The sequence below is a fragment of the Acartia tonsa genome, chromosome 8 (genome assembly GCF_053477335.1).
Source record: "Acartia tonsa isolate MP-2025a chromosome 8, ASM5347733v1, whole genome shotgun sequence".
Classification (NCBI taxonomy): Eukaryota; Metazoa; Arthropoda; class Copepoda; order Calanoida; family Acartiidae; genus Acartia; species Acartia tonsa.
The window spans coordinates 37,368,957-37,392,721 of record NC_137267.1 but is presented as its reverse complement, the minus strand read 5'-3'; the positions used below and the strand labels follow the sequence as shown (position 1 = coordinate 37,392,721).

Here is a 23,765-nt window from a genome sequence, read left to right as displayed (position 1 = left end):
CACTCAAATAAATGAACCAACCAATCAAAATTTAATAAACGTTGTTATAAAACTTTGGGGACTATTGTAATGTACAGCCCAATGACCCATCCCTCCCTGAGTTTACAGCCAATAATGCTAGATTCTAGTACAACTCAGCACAGGAATCTCGCAGCGCAAATAGATTCTAAAAAATACTATTTTATACGTGTTTTAGCCTGGTAAGTGTGGATACAAGATGCTTAATATTTATATTTGAGATGGACAGACAGTAATCCGGATACTTTGTTCAATGTTAAACCATACGAATGCAGACAAAGTATGACAATCAAACTTATCAGGGAGGTAGTGGACATTTGGCTGTTTATTACTGTCTCAACCATGACACTTTGGTTGAGTGTGACTTCCGAATTAGCGGGAAGTTCTCGAGATCTTGTTGACTTACAGACAAACCCCCAATACCAGGAACCATCAAGTTTCAACAGCAGGTTTGATTATAGATTTATTGATGAAATTATTTCAAAGTCCTGAAATTACAAAATCAATTAATACAAAATTCCAGTTTTTTATAACCACGTAATCTTAATTGCTTTTTAAAATCATTTTTCTCTACGGTTAAGAATCTTTGGAAACTTTGGCTTTAAAGGAAAATTATTTGGTTTAATAAATCATTGTTAAATGCAAAAATAAAGGCACATAAAAAATTACTAAAACATAATATTAATCATAATTAAGTTCCATGCTTAGCTGGCTAAAGCCTTTTAAACTAAATATAATCGTCCTATACACCATTCCACTTAATAAAATTAACAAATTCTACCTGAAGTTCTTATGGTTTCAAATCCCTGGTATACTAGGGTTGTTCACGCACTATGAGACCAATGATAGGCCCAATTTTGTTCTCCGAAATCTTCACACACTCATATCTCATTCAAAAGTAACGAACGTGGGCGCATCAAAATATAAACAATCCATACCGCGTCACTTTATGAAAGGAAAGTTAAACAAGACGACATTTGCGCTTAATTTGGGATAATGATAAGGAATTAATTTTGATCTTGATAAACACAAAGCTTCCTCGAAAAGAGGTTAAGACACACCCCCCGTTTGAAAGTCAAATTAACTTCCTTAACGAGATTCAAGGTTTTTTGCGCTGAGCACTAGCAACATTTCTCACTAAACTCAACTCACCATAATCACATGAGAATGGCCACATCCCGAAAAACATGACAATTTTTGCTCCTAACTAAATGAAACCCCGTGAAATGCATACACAATATTATACTCCTCACTAGGACTCATAATACCTCACATTTTAGGATAGAAGGATGGGGATTGGTTTGTACCATACAATATTCCAGGCACATGACACTCACAAGATCACATACACAAATCCTAAAATGGATAATCCTATTAATCATGATGTTGTAAATATAACAACTTATACTAATTAATAATCATTTCATAATCAATAGGTAATAAATCATTATTAATAAATCAATAAGTACCTACGAAATCAGGTTGAAATGTAAACAAATAATGGTAAATATAAAACGAAATAAATCTTAGACAAGAAAATTAAGATTTATAGGTACTTAAAACTAAATTTGTTAAGCATCAAAAAGAGTAGTAAGAAAAAATATTTCAAAATCCTTGGGCAGAAATTTCTCAAACTTAATGAATAAGAACTGTAACTATCTTAATCAACAATAAAACTTTTCAATACTTAGATAATAGCAAAATAATAATAATATTTTTGTTAGAATTTTCATCAAAATTATGAAAAAATACCAATTTTTCTTTGTAAAAGAAATATGAGACTTTAAATATGAATTTTCAATCATTCCTTGATCTGAATAAAATGTTTTACTTGATTGAAATTCATATATAATTTTTAAAAAAAATCTGCTAAAAAAAATACTTGATTTTTTTCTTAGAATAAATATCGAATCACGCAACCTCGACACATTTATTCCTTTTTGGTAAACCTTTCAGGTAAGTTTTATAATGAATTGTACTTTTGAAAAGAAATTAAACTCAATAAAATTAAATTTGAGCATATGAAATAGAATAAAAATTAATCGCATTTCACTTGATTCTTATTTTAGGCATAAAAATAGGCATATGAAAATGTGGCTTTTTTACTAAAAAAAAATCTCAATTTCCATAAAATAAGAATCAATTATTAATCATAATTTTTAATAACTGCCTGACTGATACAGCATGTTCTTCCAGGGGAGATTTATCTGTCAGCCTGAACAAGACTCTTGCAGTCTTTCTCCCATCCTCAATCCTCGTCACACGGCCCATCCGCAAACATCTCATCAGCGGATTGGTACTCGTAACCAGCACTATATCTCCGTCAGCTAGCGGCTCCGCCATCTCATCTTTCCACTTGGACATCCTTAATATCTTCGGCAAAATCTCCTGGCGGTAGGCAGTCCAAAACTGGGCAGACAAATCTTCTAACAACTTCAACCTGGAGGAAATTTGGTCCTCCGGTTTCATCGCCACATTGCACAACGACTGGCGGTCTACATTTCCCAGCAGCTGGCCAGGGGTAATCAGCCGCCAATTCTCCACGTCATTCGCAGCTTCTAGCGTCAATGGTCTGCTATTCATTAACTTGCTAACCTCTGCCAACAGCACCAGGAGCTCATTAAAATTAACAGAACTATTCACCAACTTCTTGGACAGCAATCTCTTGGTTAATCCCACCATTTTCTCAGCTTGCCCAATAAAATGGTGGGCTCGGGCCGGGATCTGAGACCAAGAAAACTCTACCTGGCTGCCCAATGTCTGCTCTAAAACCTTGCGAGCAGCGGATAATTGTGTGCCCATGTCGCTTACTATAACCTTCGGCAGACAATGAACAGCCTCCAACTTGCGCAGGGAAAACAGGATACTGCTGGTATCATACTTCTCCAAGGCGTCCAGCCATAGCGCCCCTGAGAACCTGCAGACTACCACGAACACCCACACCTTCTTCGTTGCTGTCTGACTCCTCGTTTTGGCGGTAGCTCTCCTCGTAACCAGCGGACCCATAAGGTCAACTTGCACAGCTTCAAATGGCCTGCTCGGAACCAACTTGTCAGGTAACACATCCTTCATGGTAGTACGACATTCCTTGGCCCTCTCAACACTGCAGGGCCAACACTTCTTCACCTCCATGATGGACAACCTCCTTGCCTTCACAATCCAGCACCAACGGCGGCTCTCAGCTAAAGTTCCACGGACACCAGAATGAAGCTCAACATGCGCTTCTCTCATAATGATAGAAGCTAACCAATTACCAGGCTCCAAAATTACTAAACCTGGCATGTCTTCAAATAGCATTTTACGGCCACCAGTAATGGCGTCAATGACGGGCTCGCCACGACCAACCATTTTAAGAATTTTCATCTCCCTGGTCACATAATTACCTCCGGGACCAACGACAGGCCAGGTCAATGATACTTCATGCACTAATGGATTCAATGACGAATAATTGCCTTTAGCGTCATTTATCCACTCATCCTGTTGGCTCCATGACACAATGAAAAGTTCCGCCGCCGCCATAAAATTGTACAAAGACGGCTTGTACACAGAATCTGCGGCTGCTACATGACTACCAGCGGCTGTAGTCTTGCCTTCTTGTCTGCTCTTTAGCTTCTTCAACCAGGTGTTCGATACTTGCAGGACAGCTGCCATAATACGTTTGGCCTGTCCAAATGATCTCCTGTGCTTAAACCTAAAGACATCTTCAGCGGCTTCTCCGGTAACTTTCATTGAACATAACTTAACCATTTTGGTATTCAACTCCTCCGGTGGTAAATCCTGCTTGACTTGCTTGGCAGTTTTCACCGGCCACGCACTTTCATCCTGGCGCAACCATTCTGGGCCCAATCTGTACCTGGAACCTGGACCTAAATCTGATACCTTGCAGGTGCTTCTGGTGCCCAAATCTGCAACATTGTGTGTCCCAGGGACCCACCTCCAGTCATCCTTGTTGGTTGCAGATTGAATTTCTCCAATGCGATGAGAATTAAATGTGTTCAACATAGCACTGTTGGAAACTATTTGTGATAAAACACACGATGAATCAGTAAAGTACATCACTCTGATAACATCAAAGGGCAGGGCATCTCTGATGGACTTTGACAACCTGGTGGACATCTGGCAACCCATCAATTCAAGGCGTGGAATTGATTCAGTCTTGACCGGCGCAACTCTTGACTTGGTGGCTAGCAGGAACGTTTCAAACCCTTGCCTAGTTGGCCACCTCAAATATGCCATACATGCATAGGCCTCTGATGACCCATCCGAAAACATCATCAAGGATGGAAGGCCAGTTGGTTCCTCCGGGACCACACAACGGTCAAACTCCAATTTAGCGACCTCAGCTCTATCCTCCAGCGACTTAACAAGTTCATCCCGTAGACTTTTTGGAATGAAATCTTGCCAGCCCAAATTCAGCAAACATGTTTTCCGCAGGACAAGTTTAATTCTCAACAGGATAGGGCTGCAAAGCCCGAGCGGGTCGAAGGTCTGGGCGGCGAACCTGTGGACCATCTTCTTTGTCAGATTCTCGTCCAAGGCGTCCTGGAGGTTGTACAAATCAGCATCCTCTTTCACCTTCTTTCCCTTGACTTTACCATCTTGGTTGACTCTCGTGGCGATGGATAACACATCAGTGGCTGGCTTCCATATCAGCCCAAGAACCTTGGTTGGCTGGCAATCATCACCAGAATAAATGACTTGTTTGAAGGAAAAACTACCTTTGCTGATAATTCTGTCGGCTTCTTTCATCATTTCCTTGGCTTCTGGCACAGATCCTGCTCCCGAAATAGCATCATCTATGAAGCTGTGCTTCTCAAGCTTGACTGCAACTGGAATCTGAGGCAACTTGAAATCTTCCTCGGGGTAGGTAGGTATTTCTGGCTCCTTCCACAATTCAGGTTTTGCAACAATATCACTACCATTTATCTGCCCCTCTCCATACATCTCCTTGACCTCTGCTTCACTCTTTCCGCCAAACAGGCGGGACGTCAACTTCAGGGCTGTAACTGCCAAATTTCCCGCAGCCAACTCGCCAAAATTCACAACTTTAGTCAGGTAAATTTCAAGTGGACCGTCTGGCGTCGGGGAAAATAAAACTCTCTTCATCTGGCTGTCGAACTCTGTGGCCAGGATGGAGTTATAAAACTTGGAAATATCCACGGTTAGACCAACCTTGTAACCGCGGAAAAGCAACAAATGATAAAAAATCTTCTGCATTGGCGGCGGACCTCCCAGCATTATGTGATTAAAACTGGTACCCTTGAACGTCAGAGAACTATTTGCACACAATCTCATGGGTGTGGAACTTGAATCCTCCTTGAAAGCAACCACTATTGATGAACAAGACTTAGGCCCTTCATACTTCAATTCTTCAGGCGTTGCTTTTTGAAACACGCCTCTGGAGATGGCGTCATTGAATACCTGCACATACATATCATAGGTACCTTCCTTGACCATCTTGGCACGATCCTTTTCAGCAATTTTGCGGGCTAAACTCTCATTGTAGGGCAAAGTGTGAGGATCTTCAATGTAAGCATATTGACCTGTCCACTTGTTGGATTGCAAGTCTAGTGTTAAACCTGCCTCAATTATTCTCTGCCTCTCACGCTGGTCCCAGGTAGTGCCGTCGGCCATAGCCTTGCACTCTTGACAGGCAGTACATCCTGGACAAAGTGCCTGCGGCTGTACGCCAAACGATTCAGACGTCAAAAAGTCTGGCAAGGTGCCTCCACTGACACTGACAGCCTTATATGCCGACTTCTGGTCTCCAGCTCCACCGTCAGCACTTGTACAGATAAAACCACTACCAAAAATGGTTCGCCACAACATAGACTGGCCCACTTTCTGGTAGGTTGATGGAAACACGTCAGGATGTGTATTTCCAATGATGATATCTAAGCCTCCACTAATATATGTAAATCTTTCTGGCGGCATCTTAAATATTTCGGCGGCGGTTTCGGGGTGGACCGAGCGCATCTCGTTGGCCCCGCCGAGGGTAGGCATGACAGCTGCCTCAAACTCCCTCAAATTACCGTCCCTATCCTTCAGATAAAACACAACATTGCGGCAGGAAGTCTCACTGCCGTCAGCTACAGAAATAGTTGTATATCTGCCGGTAGATTTCAGCTTCAACTTGTTGGATAACTTCTCAGACACAAGTGGCAAATTTGCACCAGAGTCAAACATGACAGTGGCGTGGCAGGTGCCGCCGCCAGGTGCTACAACAGGAACTAACTGAAGTAAGAAGGTACAGGGGCTGGGTGCAGAACTTGACTTGTAGACTGTATTCACACCAGCACTAGCCTCATGGAGCAACCGGCTATGATATCTGTCGCAATTATTGGTGCCACAAACACCAAGCTTATCCGATTTATTACACTTGTCAGCAGCATGGCCGTCACACAGGCAGAGTTCACACAACTTTTTCTGCTGGACAACTTTCTTTCGGTCAACCACATCCATCTTCTTAAACGTGAGGCAACGGAAAATCGGGTGTTTCTCCTTGCAGCTTTCAACAGGACATGTACTGTTCCACTTGGAAGCCTTGTCCTTTCCAGCCTTTCCATTCTTATTGTCGCTGCGGCCAGATACTTGCGCGGCGGCAGCTCTGTCCCGATTTCTCTTGCCAGCGCTAGTGTCATAGGACATATCACCGGCCAGCATTGCTCCCCTGGTCCTCTCCAGCAGTTCTACAATCTTCTGGATGTTTGGTTGGTTCATGCTTCCTAGTTCCATCATAATTTTCTCTCTCAGGCCATCTGGGCACTTGTCTTTGAAAATATGAATAAGAGTTAGGTGGTGGTAATCCTTAGCTGCAGAACCAACGATGGCTTCTACTTCCTGCATAGTGCTCTTGAAGGTAGCAATTGCACTAACCACGTCCACAGGTTTATCCACAGGTTTCATCTTATTCAGCTTAGTTAAAATCTTCATGAACCGGCGGGTGTTTGATAAAAACATCTGATCGAGAAACAACCATTGTTCATTATGATCTCTAATCGCTGACACTTGCTTGCGTAGCTCCGGGTTGGTTATCACCTTCTCCATACACAACATCAGACTTAACCTCTGGTCAGAAAATCCGTAACCAGCGCATAGATCCTTAAAGTTGGAGTAATCTGTATCTGTACCGTCGAAGGACGGCAGCAAACTGTTGTCCCAGCGCCCATACTGCGAGTTGGAACTCCTAATATCCACGGCAGACATACTTCTGGAGAGTATGGCAGGTGTCCCACTCTCATCCAAGTTAGATGAACGACGTTCCATCTCTCTAAGCCTTCGGTACATATCACGTACTTCTTGGCGCAACTCCATGGAAATTTTAAGCACTCCCATGTCCATCTTCACCTTCTCAATGACGTCGAGGTTCCTGGCGACAGTGCTTGACCTCGCGTCGTCTGAATCATTGTCAAGCCAGTACAGAATTTTTGTACACTGCTCCAACGACGCATAAACTTTATCTGCAACAGTTTTCTGTTCACTAGCTTCATCCAAATCATGCTTGAACTCGCGCAACTCACTAGTCTCCACGGCAGGTTTTAGACTTTTTATTAGGTCAGATTGGTCCTTGACCTCACTAAAAATGTCACGAATTGATTTTAAATTCACATTTTCACATGAACTAAAACTTTGGCAGGCTTTTAGATTGTCATAAAACACTTTTAACTGTTCGTCAAACACTTCTAGCCTTTCACTGCCAATAGCGATAGCTCGCTCAATTTTCTGCTTTTTGGTTAGTGGCATATTGGTTCACTAGGTACTTATTTCACAGAAAAAATTGTCACAGTTTATTGCATCAATAATCACTGGATGCTATTGATCTCTTGAAGAATGCTAACGCCTATTCTTCAGATACTTTGAAATTGTCTCAACCATGACACTTTGGTTGAGTGTGACTTCCGAATTAGCGGGAAGTTCTCGAGATCTTGTTGACTTACAGACAAACCCCCAATACCAGGAACCATCAAGTTTCAACAGCAGGTTTGATTATAGATTTATTGATGAAATTATTTCAAAGTCCTGAAATTACAAAATCAATTAATACAAAATTCCAGTTTTTTATAACCACGTAATCTTAATTGCTTTTTAAAATCATTTTTCTCTACGGTTAAGAATCTTTGGAAACTTTGGCTTTAAAGGAAAATTATTTGGTTTAATAAATCATTGTTAAATGCAAAAATAAAGGCACATAAAAAATTACTAAAACATAATATTAATCATAATTAAGTTCCATGCTTAGCTGGCTAAAGCCTTTTAAACTAAATATAATCGTCCTATACACCATTCCACTTAATAAAATTAACAAATTCTACCTGAAGTTCTTATGGTTTCAAATCCCTGGTATACTAGGGTTGTTCACGCACTATGAGACCAATGATAGGCCCAATTTTGTTCTCCGAAATCTTCACACACTCATATCTCATTCAAAAGTAACGAACGTGGGCGCATCAAAATATAAACAATCCATACCGCGTCACTTTATGAAAGGAAAGTCAAACAAGACGACATTTGCGCTTAATTTGGGATAATGATAAGGAATTAATTTTGATCTTGATAAACACAAAGCTTCCTCGAAAAGAGGTTAAGACAATTACACTAGTCCACAAAGTTTTATAATAACGTTTTCTTATTCGTTGGCTTAATAACTTTGGGGACTTTTATCAAATTTTGATTGGTTGGTTTATTAATTTGTGTCTCCAAACTTTTCAACCACTCATTGTGATCTACAAAATTGGTAATTTTGTTTTCCTCATGGGGAATGTACATTAATTCATCGGCTATTGTCGTATCACTTTAGATCCCTGCAAATCTATTCATATAAAATGAAAAATATGAATTTTCTTATTAAAATTGCAAATGTGTGGTTAAATAAAACAAGAATAACAATATCCACTGTAAAAGTAGAAAAATAATCTTTAAGAATTAATAGATAAAACATTTCACTTTTTCCAAAGAAAAAAAAATTTAAGAAATCAATAAAAACTAAGTAATTTTTACGTACCTTATAGGATAGCTTAGCTGCGAGTTTAGAAAGAAACGACAGCCCAATGTTAGAAAAGAAATTGAAAAAGAACAAATAAGCTACAACTGAGACATACTTGAAGAACGGCGGCTGAACAATGCTAATCAATAAAAAAATGAAAAAGAAGATTTAGTGATGCTACGCTGAAAATTAATTTTGGCAGACTATGTGCAAAAAAATTCGCAAGCTTTCTAATGCTTTATATGCAAGTTTAATTTTTCACACATATTATATTTTAAATCATAAAAAAGTAGAAGGCCACGTTAAAATCATCAAAAAATCAAATTTTACATTTTATTTAAATAACGCTTATTATTTATCCTAAGAATAAATAACTAATGTTATACCTAATTCTCCCTGACAAACCAATTATAGAGAAGCTACGCTTTCCAAAACAAACACAAAATTAGATAGATAATCCATATATTTAGTCTAGGTGAACATAAAACACATTTTTATTCATACAATTAAAATACAATAAAATTAAAAATTAATAGATAACACATAAAATCATATGATCAGCTGATGGCCTACTGGACTAGCTCCTTATTTATTTAAATAAACCAGGGAGGGAGGGAGGGATACCTAGCTAAAATAAATCCAAACTGACTATAAACATACTAACTTAATCCCACCAAAACTACAAAAACCCCAAAAACCAGATTGACAGGGATAAATATATATAACACAAAATTATTTATCCTAAGAATAAATAACTAATGTTATACCTAATTCTCCCTGACAAACCAATTATAGAGAAGCTACGCTTTCCAAAACAAACACAAAATTAGATAGATAATCCAAACCAAAAAAGCTGATGAGAATGATATGTAAAAACAGGAAATTAGTATAACACATTGAAACTAAAATTGCTTCAGATTCCAGAACCCGTTGATATCTAGCCCTTGATACTATTAAGGGCCCATCTGCCATAAAAATCCATAACATAGTCCATAATTCCATTCCTAGATGCTTCTGTGCATCTGCCAATTCTTAAAGAATGCGTACCAATCTTGTTGGTGTCCACTCCTGCTCTGTTACATAAATCCATCAACAATCCATACATATGTGAATAAGATAATCTTTTCTTATACAAACATGACCCTTCATCTATTTCGAAAAATAGATAAACAGAGTCGCCATGTAATTTACCATAAAATCCTGCCTTTAGTAAATAAACATTTACAATTTTCATCAAGTTAGAATTCAATTGAAATCTAACAGTCTGGCCCCTCTTTTTCTTATCGTTCTTCGCATCAAACAATTTTAAAGTTCACATTATTTACAAAAGTAACATTATTCCATTTCAACTGAGAAACATAATCATAATCTTAAAAACCCAATCCAAACAAAAATCATTACGCATACATTTCTCAATATCAAAATATCAAAATTTTGCTTCTAATGCACACAAATTATCCTTTCAAACTCATCTTTTAATAAAGGCCTTCTGTTATTTTCAGGTTTACGAGAATGTTTCGTTAAAAATTGCAAAATTTGCTCATTAACATAAGGATTACCAAAACTTTTTAAAAATAATCTATGAAAACATTTTACCCCATTAATACATTGATTAATAGAAGACCATGAGCTGCCATTTTCTACTTTATTTATAAGACAAATAGACAATTCAATTTTATTCATTGGAAATAAAACTAGTGAATTAACTAGATCATTGTTTCCATACATTAAACCCAGATTTTTAAAAATTTAATACTGTTCCATGCATAGCCCTTTAATCTTGCCTTGAACAATATACTACAATCAAGGTTTCCAGAGTAATCCAATAATCCGGTAGATGACCTCAAGTCAGAATCCGATTCTTTTATCCCAACAGAACTGGCCAATTCCTCCAAATCCACTGTGAGACACCCTGTTGAAATACTTAAGTTCTGGTATTCTTTTACTCACCCTAAAAATAAAAGATTCTTTAAAATTAATTTAAAATTCAGATATATAATTCAGACTCAACAATTTTTAAAAAATATTGCTGCTGTTACTCCTTCTGAAACCTAGAAAAACACATAAAATTTTAAAAAGATTATTTCCCCCTCTCCTTGTAACTGCATCCTTAAAATTAATTGAATATGTACAAGTACATTAATAGCATGAGTTTAATTAGCAACGAAAATATATCCTATTTCATTCTGGCCAGTTACGGCTATTTCGACCAAATATGTATATATGTATTCTCGACAAACAATCCAGAATAACCGCAATTAAAACAAAAAATCAGTAATTTTTCATAATACTACTGTTTCTCAGAAAATTGTACTTTCCATTTTTAAATAAAATATAAGATCATATTCCAGTCGTTAAAATTAATTTTAAATTCCAACATTATGATGACGTTTAGTTACTCTTAAGAATACTTGATAAATATCTATACAATAACCTCATCAAATTGTAATTTACCATAACTTTTTAGTTTGGCGTTCGAAACAAACTTTAGAGTAGCTACGCTATATTACAATATATCTTACTTAAAACAATGCATAATTCACAATACTCATTCTATACTAGATATATCAATAAAAGAAAGAGCGAAGCTACTCTAACTTTTACCTTTCTGTATCCTAGCCATTTTTGGAAGTGGCAGCTCTGATTAATCAGTTTTCTTTTTCCCCTGTCCTTATAAAGTAGAGAATTCCTAGTTTGAGAGATTGAAACACTTCTAAACAAAAATTAACATCAATATATTATACAGAATTTCCATTACCAACAAATACACTTAATTAAAACTTACATATTATGTAGACTAAAATTATCAATATTCTAACTTTGCGAATCTATTTTTAAAACACAATTAATTTCTAAATATGCCATTCTCCTTTTCATTCCATTAATTGCCCTCAATATTTTGTCAATAATGATAATTTATTGTAAATATCCTCATAAACCCCAGCAAAACAATTTATACCAAATAACAATTATTACCTATTTAGAATAGCGGCGATTTTTTCTTTATTGTCTACGCCTTTCTTCTAATATCTGTCTCTCTATGGAACGTACGTCTTTCTCTTCTCTGCCTTATCTGCCAATATAATCTCTCTCTCGTAAGACAAAAATGCTTCATAACAAGCGTCTAAATGTACGAGTACATCTTCTAAATTTTCGTTTTCTAGAGCGTACTTTGCATCAAATACAAAATGTTTATAAGCCTGTACACGGTCATAATGTTTTTGATTATATTCACTATTCAAAACTTTTTGTCCATATACGCTAAATGCCCTGATATGTTTTTCAGGAACTGTGCTTGGGTTTCTTTGACATGGTTCTCAAGATTAACTTTTAAGCTCTGAACCTGGGAGGATAAAAATACTTTTAGGCTTTCATGGGTATTTTCTTCTTCGTCAAAAGTAGGCTGGGCATGTTCATAGCTTACATTTTGTCTTCGCCTATTGGAACTACGTCCTGAAGTCCCTGCAGAAGCTCCACCAGTATTTACCCCCTTCCTAGACCTTGTACGAAGGGAAAGCAATCCCCCGGCTATGTTTAAAGGATTTTCAGGTCCCTGTGGAGCGCTACAATTATCTTGGGGCTCACTGCTTTGTTCCGGGCTTAATTGTGTTCTTGCACTATTGCCTATAACAAATTTTAACACATTAGATTTGTTTAATTAGATTTAATCATTATCCTAGAAGGTTTTTTGCTGACTGCTTAGCCCAAATTTGAAAGAAAAACTTTTTTGCTTGAAATTTGGTTAATCAAAAATTTTAAAATCATGCACAACAATTTCTTATATTCAAGCTTAGCTATAAACCTTACAATCACAAAATATTTTTTAAAAATAAAATATCTATATTAACTATTTACTTAACCGTTTTATTAATCAGAACATTTTTACTAAAACCATATAAAAATAAAGGGTTTTTCAGTTTTATTCTCATAAATATTTATACACAATTACAGATAAACTTCGTACACACACAATATATATTTTTTACAAGAAAACATCTTACTTCTTTCCTTAGTTTCTTAGTTAAACAAGTGCAACACATTGAATTAAATCCGAAATGGAATTTTTAATTCAAAAACAATTAGTAAAATAATAAAATTTATAAAATAACTTATCTCTTGTTCTTGGCATAACCACAATGTTCTTTCACCTAGCTAAAATAAATCCAAACTGACTATAAACATACTAACTTAATCCCACCAAAACTACAAAAACCCCAAAAACCAGATTGACAGGGATAAATATATATAACACAAAAATAATTTACCTTTTATTTGCTGCGGGTTTATTAAAACGTTAGTTTAATATTGAGATGATAACCGATTCCAAAAAGACCTAAGAGTGGTTTACCTAAGATAAATTTGAATAAAAATGAATTAGCTTTCATAAAACTATGAAGTTCTACAAATTAATGTAGAATATATAAATGGATATTATGACAGGAGAAAAAATTGTCGTAAATTTAGCTTGCTAACATGTAACTCGTTTATTGGCCAGTTCGTTCATCCAGAAGAAGTGGTGGGAATTGGGTAAAGGGGGTGGAAGGGGGAACTCATTTTTTTAGCCAGGTACAAGTTTGTCATTATTAGATGAAAATCTTGTGTATGATTCAAATAATAATAAATCCATTATTATACAATTTATCTGTGTAAAGTATTTATTACAAGCAAGATATGCAACTATTTAAAGTGTAAATGAATGTTTGCCTTTTTGTTTTCAATTTAAATTTAGAAAAAATGCTGATGTAAATGTTTTTCTGCACATACTTTAATGTATTTTTGCACACCTAATGTATTTTTTTGCATACTGCTATTTTTACTATTTTGACACTACCTCTCATAAAGACGAGCGACTACACAACTAACACCCCCGTAATTCAGAAATACGATGTAAATGATAAGGGGGGAATGTGTTGTTCAAAAGTTATTGTTTTGCCATAGGTCATGTTTGGTTAAATTGGTTTCCCTGATAAGCAGTGGGTTAGACATTAAGAAAACAAGGTGTTATCGAAAGAACAAAAATTCAAGGTTGTAGAAAGCCCACCCCCACTCATTTATATATTTTTTTCTGAAAATAATGTGAAGGGAGGACGGTTTTCAATATACAAAGTTTATTTAGGGGAACAAACCACTTTTTTATTTAAATGTTAAAGATACTCTAAACTTCCTTTGGTATAACATTAACCATGAGAGACCGATGGGGTAGGATTTCACTGGCCTACCTATTCTATTGACGTCAAGAAATGCCCTATACCCCATCTATTTTCTAGAGTTTTTTTTTAACCCTTCCCTTTCTTTTTCCCTCTACTATAAAGTCTGTGTGTCTGCCTGTTCTAAAGGACCTCGCAAACCCTTGAACATATATGGTTCTCTAGAACAATATAGCTTCTTATATGTTCTGAGAACTATTTTGGGGTAGGATACCACCAACCACCTAAAAGAAATCGCCACTATAAAAAAAATATCCCTCACAAAACATGTTTTTTTTACTTTTTCCATTTAAAACTAAAATTTAGATTGGGAGTTTTCGACTTCCCTTTCCTTTAAGGCATCTAGGGGCGTAGTAGGTGGTATCTCATATAACATTATTGAGTTGCAATCTACACAATCTACAAGTCCCATCAAAAACCACAAAAGATATAGTGAATTTTGGTATGCAGTTATCCTTGTTTGCAAGCACCTGCAAATGTTAATGCAAAAACTATCATTGGTATCCCGTGCAGAAATGTTTAATCATGGTTGTCAACCTAACTTTGCGAATACGAATATTTTTTTTTTCCTGTAGTGCATCTACTCCATAACTTTAGGGAGGGAGGAAACATTGGGCTGTTTATTACACTTATTATTTAACTGTAAGTTGTTCTGGTACCTGAAGTTTTAAATACACATTTTCCTATTCGTTGTCTTAAAACAAAACCATTTATATCAAATCTTGATTTGTTAGTACACACAAGCAAAGTGTTTAAACTTTCCTTCAATAATTTTAATTTTCTAAATTTTTAACATTATCTTACGATTTTTTATTTTTTGAGCAATTGTTATTGAATAAACATTGCAAAATATTTTGTAATTATTTACTCAGATTAAATCATCAACATTTTTTTCCTTATTCATTTGTTGTTGTGTTTTCAATAATAAATTTCTTAATTTAAAAAGAAATTTCCGTCTTAGAAACAAAAAAATTGTCAAACGATGGCACTTTTCAATTTGAGTTTTAACAACAAAATAAAAAAATCTTATTGGAGGGAGGGGGGGGGGGAATATTTTTACTGGGAGTGTAAATATACCCTCCCAAAAATAATTCCCTGGACCTATAAGAAGTGGAAGTGAAAACCATATCGGTTTAGCGGTTATTGACATCCTTTGCTACAGCTAAAAAAAGCTAACTACTTTATTTAATAAGATAATCTGTTCTGTACGTTAGAGCATCAGTACGTCAATCAACATAGCTAGTCAGGTGTATTATTTTTTTTGGCGAAACAAATTTACATTAGTTTTTAGATTAGGAACAAAAATTTCCAAGGTTAGAAATCTTTACCGTTGTCCAAAAGTGAATCGCCTTAATGAGCCATCCTTAATTTAATCAATTCTACAAGGATAAAACGTTCTAAACAAACTTAAAACCTGCAAAAATAATTATATAAAGATATCAATCACACAAAAAGAGTGTCATTTATCTTGTTTAACAATCAATAAAACATGCCATTTCTAATATTATTTATTATCGTATTTCAACATTATAATTCCTGCATTATTAAGACGGAAAAAGTACTGTTTCACAATGTCATATTTGTGGTCATAAAAAAATCGTCTAAAATCAAGGATATATGAATTTAAATCACATCAATTTAGAATTTATTAAGATAAACAATGAATAACGAGGCATACTTATTTTAATTGTTTCCTAATTTTAAATGATTACATATCTGTATAGATGTATTTTTGTAGGTCAGAATTCAGCCACTATTAGACTTGGTACTAAATTTTGGAATTATATGAACAAAAGAAAAAACGTTATCTTGTTCATTTGCTCTTAAACTTTGAGTTCTTTTGCTTGATTTGGATTAATTAGTTAGAAACTAATAAAGTCTAAATGTTTCAGCCAATAATTTTAATCTACAGAAGTACTAATCTTGTTTATCATCATTGGGGTTGTAAATCAATTTATCGTCCATTGTCTTATCCCTTAAATCCCACTGTAAGTTGTGAAAGCTGCGCTACTTATGGACAAAATTGTCCTTGATTAATTGCTTAATCTTGTCATCTTATAGATTTGTTAATCTATTGTTTATAATGATATGAAATGAACAAATGTTATCTTTTTAATACATAATTTTCATTCTGATATATTATTATAGGCAAAGCTTTTCTATATTTAAGTTATTGTATCTTTTTATCACGTGTTGGAATCAGGGATCTAAAGGGATAAGACAATGGTCGATGAATTGAAAAACATCCCCAATAATGATAAAACAAAATTACCCCTTCTGTAGATTGAAGTTAGTGATTGAAACGTTGAACACTCAACCTATTTAACCAACCAATCGAATACACTAAAGTCCCAAACGTTGTTAAGCCAACAAAAAAAGAAACTTTATTATAAAACTTTGCGGACTAGTGTGATAAACAGCCTATTATCCTCTCTCTCTCTGGGTTAGAATAGTCCTTTAAATTTTGCACCTTGTATGAAAAAAATTCCTGTTTCCATAAAATTTCATATTAAAATTATCTTCTTGATTTGATATTAAATGTTTATTTCTAAAAAGATTAAACATTGTGTTATAATTTAGGTCAGCTTTCTTTATTTTGTGCTATTAGTGCTCTAAAACTTTTTATTAAGATTTGGATGTTGTAATCCTTGTTTTTGTAATGATAATTATTGGTTTGAAAATAATTTATAGCTTATGATTACTTAGCATGTAATTAAGAAGGGTGTGGGTGTGTGTGTAATGGATTTTATAAATGTATGGACATCGTATGTGACGTCATAAAAATGAGGGAGATGAGAGTAGAAGTGGGAAATAAAACCCCTAAAAAATATATGGATATCCCTAATTTTTATGACGTCACATGCTGATTTTTGAGCGACTTTCTTCACGTACACTCATAGTGCTTAGGGACTACACCCCAAGTCCGCTAATCTCTCTCTCTCTCTTTTTTAAATAATTTGGCATTAGAGGGGGTGGGTCTAGCTTTCCGAAAAAGTAATCGAATTAGTGTTTTACCCTATGTATTAATGTAAGGTTAGGTGAAATTAGGTGCAGTGTAGTCCTGCAGGGCAGAGGCACCGCAAGTTTAGGAACCAGGGAGTTAGGGCCCCCAATAAAGGACTATCATGGAGTTTGTACTCATATCAATTTTCTTTTTCTCTTTTAAAAAAGCTACCCCTTCCCTTGTTTATAATTTTTTCTTCAAATATGAGGGGGTTGGGGTTTATGGATAAAAAATTTATTTGAGCAAAAGCCCCATGGCTGCTAATCCCAGGAGAGTGTATAAAAATATATAAACCTAAAAGCCCTACCAAAAATATGTTTCTACTTTTTGTACTAAATTTTCTTATAGGAATGTAAAACATTCTTTACATTAATTAAAGTTACAATGACTTTACATCCATGACTTTAAAATCTGATGTTAATAAAGGGGTGGTTCATGTTTTAGCATCCAACAGAAAAAAATATGATTGAAGGTAATCCATCAAAATACCTTACACATTAATAAACAAGTATGTTTTACATCAACATTAGCGGCGAGATATATTATATTACTGCTCCCCAAAGTTCTCTTATTTGTTTGAAATTTTGGGGACTTGCATTGTATACAAACTTTTCCACCATTTTTTTTTCTTTCTTCCATTTTGTCTTATCTTTTGTTTAATTAAAATATTAGCTGATAAATAGCCTAAAACCTTACCAAAAACAATACAAAGCTTCCCTTAATAGTTTAAACCTACCATTCCAATGGTTTTCGAGTTCCTTCTCAACAAACATAAAGACTCACTTTCAGAAATATAAAATTTACAGACAATTATACTATAGAGTAGCTGCAATTCTTTAAAGGCCTAATGACCAAACATTGAAAATTTCATACATATTAAGACAGATTCTTATGTAATTTAATCATAGCAATAACATAACCTTAACTGGTCACCTTCTGTTTAAAATACAACTGTGATTACAAAGTATCCAAATAAATATCGAACCCAGTCTTATTCATTGCCACATATATGATTGATTAAACGTTTATCTGTACTGCAAAAATCACTTCAAATATATGTAATTGTACTATGTTCCGGTATCGGTATGTATTATTTATTTTGACATACACTACACATAAGTTACCAATTTATTTAGAAAAAGTTTTAACAACATAACTTTGAAATAAAAAAAGCATTCTTGTCTAACCATTTCATCTAAGATTGATAAGCCGTTTTATCAAACTAAATCATATTTTGTTTTCATTGGAACAGCTTCTCAGCCAAACAGAAAAATCATGTATAGCATCGTATTACAGGTATTTTTATAAAGCCAGTTTTAATCTTATAATTTTGATATTCCCGGAAAGCTGACTATAATACGATGCGATAAATAAATAACAAATTATTTAGATACATTTTATTCTGGTGTACACATCTTTAATGATAAGCCCTGTGGATCACTTTATATCAGTGGTGATAATGAGTTGTAACACAAGGAATAATGATAATATATTCAAGGATATTGTAATTATATATATTTAAAAGGAGCTTCAAATAATAAAAAGTTCTGGAATAATAAAATTATTTTAAGAATTAACCTTTCATACAATTATGGTTGGTCTCTCCGTATTTAAAATAATCAAAGGTATTATTTGGGCTTAAAAAGTAAATAATAGATATTTACATATAAAGCAGTTTTATTTAATTTTCTACATTTTATCATTAAAGTAAAATAATGTAACTCTACCCACGGGTCTTTGAAAGTTTGAATGTCAGTCAATAGCCTCTGAAATATGACACAGCCAAGTAACTAAAAAAGAGCAGAACGCAATTTCCTAGCTAACGAAAAAGGTCCCCATCATTTGGGCCAGGTAGTTTTCTGGTATATACATTTATTTTCATATGTACATTTATTTTATTTTTTCAATGATATCAAATTTAATGTCATTCTCTATTCTCTAACGAATTTTTACTTTAATAAGATTTGTTTTCATGGATATTATCATCCTTGTAAATATGTAAATAAGTGTTTATATTAATGTATAAATCAATTGAATACACACACACACATACATACATATAATTCAAGTAATTAATGATTTATTCATTAGGTAAAGTTGCAACTTAAGTCTCAAAACAAACCTTTACAAATGAAATTTTAATAATAATATTTTAACTTTATTTTTAATTGACATAATGAAAACGAAACATAAATTTACATCAAAAGCTTTACTCTTGCTCTTAAGATTTAGTGATCTAAAAAGTATATAAAAGTAACTGGATGTATGTCTGCCTGACTTTCTATGTGTGCAAATATGGATCTTTACTTCCTATATTTCTAGGGAAGGTTTAAAACTATTTTGGATTATGGTATCTTCACCCTCAAAGATAAATCGCACCTAAAAAGTTTACGTCTTCTAAAAAACTAAAATTAAAAAGTTGAGGGTTGACTTTCCCCTACCCCTAATAGCGAATTAGCCGCTAGTGTAAAGAAAACAAGTAAAGATTGCGTTGAGAAACATTTTTTAACCTAAGACTTTTAGTTTTGACTTACTTTAATTATCGGAGACTCATTAATCTTACATTAGAAGTCATTTATAGTATTGGATATAATATTACTTGGATGTTACATCAGATTTTCACGTTCTCTATTATAAAGTGACACTCGCAGCGCTAAAATAACGATACTCCACGAGTCCACATCCACACCCTTTATCCCATCCCCTCCCCTCCAAATGAATGGACGAACTGGCTAATAAATACGTTCCATGCTAGCAACCTAAATTGGCGAATATTTTTCTCTTATTATGATATCCAGGTATATTCTATATCCATTTGCATTGTGAATATCAATTATTTGTACATTTCACACAATAATAAGCATTTATTATTAATGAGATGTTTAATTTGGTGGTCTATCGTGTCCACGATTGTGTAAAATAAAAATGGTGTTCTGATAGTTAATCTAGAAGAAGTTATAAAATCCATGGATTTTGGGTTAAGCCAATGGTTGATAAAAGTGATCTTCATTCCCAATGACGAAGAAAATGGTTTCCTAAATATTACTTTAAACATTAGAGGAAAAGTTAAGACAATGCTATTTTTAACCAACCAATCAAAATACCCAAAGCAACGTTTGAGAGAACTATAGACCAGTATAATCTACAGTCCAGTGTCCCATTCCTCCATTGATAAATCGATTCGAAGCGATTAGTTACTAAAACCTTTTTTTTAAGATAATTATCATTAAGATAAATATATTTTTTCCCTCATTGCAATCAGTTTGCCATGAAAGTTTCAAGTAACTAGATGTTGTCTTACCTTTTTGACAAAATTGGAGGAAAAAATAGTTTTTTCTCAGGCTAAAAATCTGCATTACTAAAGGAAAAATACCAATATAATTGATGGCACAAAACGTGCAAAGAGAAGCCCCGCTACTCAAAAATATCAATATGATTAATCCTTGCCCTTGAAACTTACTATGATATTAAGATAATTTTAATTTAATGCCTAGATTAATTCCACTACAAAAACATTGATTTTGACAAATCACATTAAATGGGGTCTCTCCAATATAATCTTATTTTTCCTTTTATGTTTATGTCTTATCACACGGAGGTGCCCTTGAAAAATTTTATTCCAGGGGGAAAAGTGGGGGGGGGGGGGGGCTTATTCATTGGGCTGTAAATTACACTAGTCCCAAAAGTTTGATGATGAACACATTATTTGTGATGATCATCATTTTATCGTCCATCGTCTTATACCTTAAGATCCTTGTATTTTGCCTATTTTTGCCCTCACTTTATTTATTTGAAGAAGAAAAAAGTCGCTTGTTTTTATAATTTAATTCTATAAAATAAAAATAATTCAAATTTAAATAAGTCACGAGTTGTACTTTTAATAAGCCTTAAAGTCCTTAGGTAGCTCATACCACTCTTGGGTAGGTAAAGGCATTCTTAAAAACAAATAGTAAAATAATTATTCATTCTTATTATAAGTTTCTGCTAGTTATCGGAGAAATTTTCTCCATCTTTGTACATAGTTTATTAACTGGTTGATTTGGTAACTGTACTTATTTGTGTTTGAAGAGATCATGAATTACAAGTATTGTATTATTCTATTAAATACTATTTATAAATTAGGCTTTATTTTTTTTAAATGTTGTGGGCATTTTATGAAAAAGGCGTTTTTTGATATAGGCGTTTTCTGAGAAGGGCGTTTTTTGAGATAGGCGTTTTTTGAGATAGGCGTTTTTTAAGATAGGCGCTTTCTGAGATAGGCGTTTTTTGAGATGACCCAAATTGTAGGCTCTTGTCTTAGTGAAAACTGTGTCATAACAAAAGATTTCATTGTGGTTTCTGCTGCTGGTATGTCAAGCTTGGAAATACATACGTTAAAGTATTTTAGCTTTTTTTTATCTTCAAATAATAGTTTGCTGTTCGTTTTTCAGCGAACTATCAAAAGTTGCGCTATTTAAAGACCTTATTTTTTGGCAAAACTTGTCTCTTCTCGTGATAGTACTTACTTTAAAATTGCTACTTAGGATACTTTTGAGTGATTACTACGTTATCATAATACAGGCTGCAAAATTAGAGGGATAATGGGTTATTTCTTTGAGTTGAATTACATATTTATAATCTTTTTATAATGACAATTTACAATTATTTAATATTTATCTATCTATCAAAATATATCTAGATCTCTGTAACTATTTATATTTTGAATTATATTGGATTATTCTATCAATTTATCTTTCTATCTAACTAGCGCTCTAAAAATATCTATCTGTCTAACAATATATTTATCTTATCTAGCTATCTATATTTTTCTTTATCAATCCATCTATATTTCTATTCTAATATTAATCTTTTTGATACTACTAGAGTTGGGCTCAATATAATTATCTCGCTATTGGCTAGGTTTATTCAATGTTTTATTTACTTTCTAAATTCTGACTATTAACCCTATTCTTCCATTATCTTCTCCCTGACAATTTCTTTCTTTAAACTATTTTAGGATCTTGATATTTTTTATTTCAAATTATCATCCTGAAAGGGTTAAAATGTTTAGTTAACTGTTAAATTTTAGTTCAATATCTGACCACATTATGCACGTGTCACTAGTATCAAATTATTTTAAAACTAAGTTTTTTTTTATTTACTATATTATAAATTTAAATTTTCTGTTTTATGGATAGAAATTTAATACTTCAATATAATTCAAATAGCAACATGAAATAAAAAAATGAATTTATTCTTCATACAGTAAAATAATGGGTCTTATCGTTCTGGTCAATGAGAGTTTATTATGGATTATTGGAGCACTATGAGTTTTAAACATTTATCACTTGGAAAACTTGAGCTCATATATAGACATTTATTTCCTATATAGATCTGTCATGGATCTTGATGCAATAAAGTAGGCTGTTTTGTAAATGTTAAAAATTGAAAGATTTCATTAAACAAAAGTTTCGCAAATATAAGTATTAAATACATAAATACGATATTTCAATATGAAGCATTAAAGTCTAAAATGAATCAAACGCTGTCTATCTATTCTAATAACTTTATTGGAGCAACATCAGGGTGTCCTAAAGGGTCCGTCCTTAAATTACAAGGTTTTATATACAGGATGGAGGTAAAATTTGCAATTACCTACATCTTAATAGTCTAACTTTTTATCTTTTTATTAGGGAGGTAAATATTAGATCATTTTCAGAAAACTTAGCGACACAACAAAAGGCTATAGAGTATAGATATTTATGGCTTTATATCAGGGATCATCAGAGATAGGACAATAGACGAGAAATTTATGTACATCCCCAATGATGATAAATAAAATTACTTCTTCTGTAGATTTCAAGTATTGGTTGGAAAGTTTAGACGCTACGTAACAGGAACTAACCAATTAATATTCAATAAAAGTACCCATAGTTTTTGAGCCAACGTGGTTATACACTTTGGATACCAGTTTTCCCCTGCTGTATATACCTTTATGAGAATCAGTTTGAATTAATATCTGTATCAATTTCCGAAAATATTTACTATATTCTTCCCTGATGAAAAACCTAGGGCATGCCATATGTCTGTTGTCTAGTTTTTAGCAGCCTTAACCTTCATATTTATGCAGAGACAATTCTTTATATTTTAATCCACTGACATTTAGAGCTATGTTTTTTTTTCAAGATTTTTAACTTAAAAGTTGACGAATATCTACTTTGCAAAAGTTATTTACTTTTTAGATTAAGATATAAACTCTACATTTTTCAATAAAAATCTCTTAAAGTTATATATTTTGGGGAAGCAAAATTTAGAGGAAAAAATTATAACTTTCTTTTACAATTTTTTTTTAGACAAAGCGTATCTACAATAAGGATATTATCAATGGATCAACGGCCGATAAATTTATGTAAATCCCCAATGATGATAAACAAAATTAAAAATTATGTAGATTACAATTAGTAGTTTAAACTTTAAGACACTCTAAAAATTGAACCAACCAATCAAAATTCAATTAAAGTCCCCAAAGTTGTAGAGCCAACTAATAAGAAAGCGTAATTTGGGGACTAGTGTA

General features: G+C 33.8%; 1 long non-coding RNA gene across 1 annotated transcript; it reads right to left on the bottom strand.

The window, feature by feature from the left end:
• Window positions 1-10,645: 10,645 nt before the first annotated feature.
• LOC145325556 (uncharacterized) lies at window positions 10,646-12,621 on the bottom strand. Its single transcript, XR_013881513.1, has 3 exons — window positions 11,978-12,621; window positions 11,606-11,714; window positions 10,646-10,952 (listed from the first exon to the last, which is right to left on the bottom strand). It is a non-coding gene; the product is annotated as an uncharacterized LOC145325556 (long non-coding RNA).
• Between the last annotated feature and the right edge of the window lie 11,144 nt (window positions 12,622-23,765).